At 41.2% G+C, this 5,091-nt stretch overlaps 1 pseudogene; it reads left to right on the plus strand.

Annotated features, from left to right (window-relative positions):
- The first annotated feature begins 1,166 nt into the window (after positions 1–1,166).
- Positions 1,167–4,152, plus strand: LOC139726572 (uncharacterized; annotated as a pseudogene).
- The last annotated feature ends 939 nt before the right edge of the window (positions 4,153–5,091 follow it).

Genomic DNA, 5,091 nt, shown 5'->3' on the forward strand with positions numbered 1-5,091 from the left:
ATGAGTACGACAACTTCAGAGAGTCCTGGGGAGACAGAAAACATAGTCCAGGAGATTACGACAACTTCAGAGAGTCCTAGGGAGACAGAAAACATAGTCCAGGAGAGTACAGATAGTAGTGATGTTGAGTGCTTTGATGATCTGGATCCGGATTTCATCTGTGAATCTGAAGATAATTCTGATTCGTCCGAAAAATTTCTTCTCATCCCTCGGGCACCCAGAACAACAAGTAAAGCAGGAAATAAAGAAATGGCTGATCAGAATCAAGCAGACGTGTCAAGCAGCACAGAAATTCGTGGAAGAAACCATGAAAGGATATCAGTAATGAAAACAGATAATGCTTGTCGCCGGAAGTACGACAAGGTTGCTTTTTGCATGGTATGTGAAAAGCCGCAAAAAAACACTTCCTGATCACCTCCGTTCCCAACATGCTCATGATGTAACAGGGTTCGTACGGGTCATGGAAAACCTTGAAAGTCATGGAATTTGGCTTAGTCTATTTCCAGGCCTTGAATGTCATGGAAAATTGATATTTTGATGAAAATAGCATAGAAAGTCATGGAAATGCAAAAAATTGTGACATTAATGTGATGTTTTGTGAGATATGTAAATGATAATAAACAAATGATTTCATATTTCAAACTTTACGTTTCTTTGTTATTATTGTAAAATAATTAAAATGCATTTGTGGTGATCGATTGTTGTTTGTCGGGCATTGTAAATAAACTACGGGATGTATGGTGTATGTGTAGCGTGATAATTCGTTGAAGTGTACATTGAATGAACGTCTGCATACATGTACGGTACGTATATACATGCGGTGATAAGGTGATGCGATGTGTGTATATTAATATAGCACATGTACGTACCTAGTCCACTGCCTGAACCGTCTTCGTAGTATAATAGTACGCACAGCCGTCGATGAGGGCGTAATGTATTGATGAAGCGGACCTCGAAGTCGCACGATTTGTGGGGATATCGCATTGCGTGAATAGCGCCCTCAGCGAGTCTCGCACTCAGTGAGAGATACAGCCGTAAAAAAGGGCCAGAATCTGGACTAGTGCGAACGGTGCATGTGGCCGTGGAATTACATCGAACTGTCAAGACGCCGTGAACACGAGTCTGGAGGAGAATACATCGGAAGTCGCTGTCAGTTTGAAACCAAAATGCCGGGAAACTGTCATTTTATTGAAGCTTGGCTGAATAATTCAGCTTACAGCGAATGGATTTTGAAAGTGAGTACAGATACAGGAATAGCGAGATGCAGTGTTTGCCAGTGTAATTTCTCCATACGCAACATGGGTGAAGCTGCGCTGAAGAGCCATGCGAAGAGTGACAAACACAAGACGAACATTCAAAATAAGAGTGAGTACCTTACAATGTCTTCGATATTTTAGCCTCTCATATTTCTTTTTTTCAACGATATATTATGTTTTTCAGATGTAATATTAATGTAGTTGGACACTGGATTGTTATGGTAAACAAACAAACGAACAAAAATTATTCTTGAGATCGCCTTAATTTGCAAAGCCGCTGGCATGCGCTGGACCTGGGACTGCACTGGGCCGCAGCGGCTGGTGTGACCTGCTTGGCCGCTTACGCAGCTCTCGCAGGCGGGAGAGTTTCGGGGCTAGCGCGGCTGAAGGAGTCACTTGCAGGAAAAAAAAATTGTAGGAAAAAAGCTTCTTTAAACTTTGAACTACATAAGATTTCTGACAATTTAAGCGATATTGTTAATTTTGAAAATTACCTATGTCAAACGACAAATGGTGCATGTGCGTAATTAATCTAATGATATGGGAAGAAAGTCTATGTGTAGATTTTTTTTTTCTCCCCCTCTTTCTTATGTAATGTAGTTATATTATTCAGAGCCCCGAATCAAAAGTTAATGAGCCAATGTCAAAATGTGTTCATTTGTTCATGAAATTGCACCATGGATTTACTCTTGACTTATTCTTGTTTTGTTTTGTAGAATCAACAGTTCTCACAATCAACACATTCTTCAAGCCAAAACAACAGATGGGTTCATCAGTTCCATGTGTGCAATATTCTGATGCAAGTACAAGCACTTGTGCTCCATCTTCCAAAGTAACACCTAGTTCAGTTGCCGCTGTTGCTACCAGAGAAGATACGCTGAAAGCAGAAATTCTATGGTGTCTGAAGGTAGTTGAAGACCATTTGTCATTCCATTCCTGTCATCATAACAACATCCTATTCCAGAGAATGTTTCCCGAATCTGCAATTGCTAAAGGGTTCCAGTTATCAGAAACAAAATGCCGGTACATGACTATTTGGTTTGGGCCCGTATGTGCAAGACCTCCTGTATGACAACATCAAGCAATCAAAGCACTATGTGATACTGTTTGATGGAAGTCTAAATCAGAAGCTGCAGAAAAAGCAGATGGACTTCCTCATCAGAACATGGCAGCATGGGCAAGTTTGTACTCGATACTTGACGTCTGTGTTTATCGGACATGGCTCAGCTGTTCACCTGAAGGAAGAAATCAGTAAAGTTCTTCACACAGTTGGTTTGGACAAGTTACTGCAAATATCCATGGATGGTCCCAATGTCAATTGGAGGATGTATGATGACTTCACGCGACAGTACACTGCTGACTTGAACCAATCCATCCTGAATATTGACTCATGTGGGCTCCATATAGTTAATGGAGCTTTCTTGACAGGTGCCAAGGCCGCTGAATGGGAGGTGGAATGCTTTCTATCATCCTTGTACTACATTGTACTTGTTTTCTGATTCCCCAGCCAGAAGAGAGGATTATCAGAAGATAACTGGAGATCATACCATACCACTCAAGTTTTGCAAGACCCGATGGCTGGAAAACCTTCCTGTAGCCGAGAGAGCAATCAACATCTGGGAGAGTGTATGCATGTACGTAAAAGCAGTAGAAGAGAAGAAAATTCCTCACCCAAAGAACAAGTCCTTCGAAACTGTTCTGAAATGTACTCACATACCAGATTTTGTGGCAAGACTGCACTTCTTCATATCAGTGGCAAAGCTGATTAATCCTTTCCTGACAGACTACCAGACTGATGCACCAATGTTGCCCTTCTTGGCTGAAGACCTCACTCGCATGCTTGCATCCGTTATGCAGCGATTCTTGAAGCTGGACAGGAGCACCATAACTTCTCCTTACAAGATAATTTAATGCAGATAGATGTCAGTGATGAGGCCATTCAGCTTCCTTTGACCAAGATGGACATCGGATTCTACACTGAGAAGAAGCTGAAGGATCTGACACAGACAGGGAAAAAGATCATCAGTGACTGCCGAGTTCTTGAATTTCGCACACAAGCCAAGAAGTTTCTTGCTGCTATGACCCAGAAGCTTATTGAGCGATGTCCACTGAAGTATGGTCTAGTGAGAAATTTGGGGTGCTTGAATCCTCGGAACATGGCGAGAGACAAGGACAACTCGATGACGAAACTGAAGCGGATGCTTAGCACCCTGAGTGACGCAAATAGGCTTGAGGACTCATGTGATGATATCATCAGGGAATATGCCGAAGCATGTGATGAGGCATCAACAAGTCCAGAGATGCGAGACTTCGATGCAAAGAACGACAGATTGGACTCTGTCATGTGCCAGTTCCTTTTGGGTCTCGGTATTCAACAATATTGAATGTAGTTCACATGATGCTCATATTATCCCATGGACAAGCCTCTATCGAACGAGGATTTTCCGTTAACAATGAAGTGGAGGAGGTCAACCTCCAAGGACAGTCACTTGTATCATTGAGGGCCATTTACGACCATATCAAGCATGTCGGAGGTATTGACAACATCAAACTTGACAAGTCCATCATGTTGGCTGCATCTGCAGGTCGCCAGCGTTATCATATGTACCTGGACGATGAGAGGCACAGCAAAGAAAAGGCAAAGAAAGAAGGGAAGCGAAAAGCGCTGATGGACAGTTTGGATGGACTTAAAGCCAAACAAATCAGACTGCAAGCGGATGTGAAGAGTCTCAATGCCTCAGCAGACAAGTTCGTCGAGGAAGCAGAGGCCAAAGGTAAACTGACTTCCATCTCGAAATCAAACAGTCTAAGACGAATCGCCAAAGAAAAAATGTCACAGCTTGAAGAAGTACAGAAAGAGATTGATGAGCAGCTGGAGGCAATTAAGAATTCATAAATAATGGACTTTGACTAGTTTGTACATGTACAAATGATCTTTCAGGAACAATTACCCAAAGATTAATGAACAGGTGAATGTCATCAAGAATTCTTAAATAATGGACTTCGGCAAGTTTTCAACAGTTGTACAATGTAAATAATCATCCAGGAACAATTACTCAACGCCACCATGCAGTGTGTAGGAGTATCTTTCAAACAGCTAGAGATGTCTCATGAAGAGAACTTATATTGACCAGCTATGAAACAAGAACTCACCAGAAGATGTGAGTAGGCCTACATGTAATACAGTGGAACCTCATTGTGGAACTACAGTGGAAGCTTATTGACCAGCTAGCGAAACAAGAACTCACCAGAAGATTTGAGTAGGTCTTCATGTAATATAGTGGAACCTCATTGTAAAGAGCACAAGTTTCCTTGTCACATCTCTTTGTATACTATTGTATTTTTATCCCAGATAGAGCAAGGTTTTGATATAAAGAGGTAATTTCTCTTGTCCCAATGACCTTGTTATAATGAGGCTCCACTGTCATGTTAGTTGTTGAAATCATGATTGTTGATGGTACGTGTATGTGTTTTTACATGCCCTTTGATGTTAAGTGTTGGTGAAATCATAATTGTTGATGGTACGTGTATGTGTTGAAACATGCCCTTTGCTTTAAATTTTCAGTTCATCACGTAAAATTGTATAAAAAGTCATGGAAAGGTCATGAAATTCTAACTTAAAAAGTCATGGAAAGTCATGGAATTTCATTCATTAGAAAGAGTATGAACCCTGATGATTCCAACTGACCTGATTCCTGTTCAAGGCACTACGAATTTGTCAGTAGTAAGGGGATAGAAAATTTAGAAATTTTCCTATTTCTTAAGATTTTAAAGTAATTTGTGACCCGCTACAACAAAAGGATCCTAAAGTCGCCGACGGCTGAGCCGAGAAAAT

This window comes from Diadema antillarum, unplaced genomic scaffold (genome assembly GCF_040938485.1).
Source record: "Diadema antillarum isolate AM-2024a unplaced genomic scaffold, OU_Dant_1.0 seq00000089_RagTag, whole genome shotgun sequence".
NCBI lineage: Eukaryota > Metazoa > Echinodermata > Echinoidea > Diadematoida > Diadematidae > Diadema > Diadema antillarum.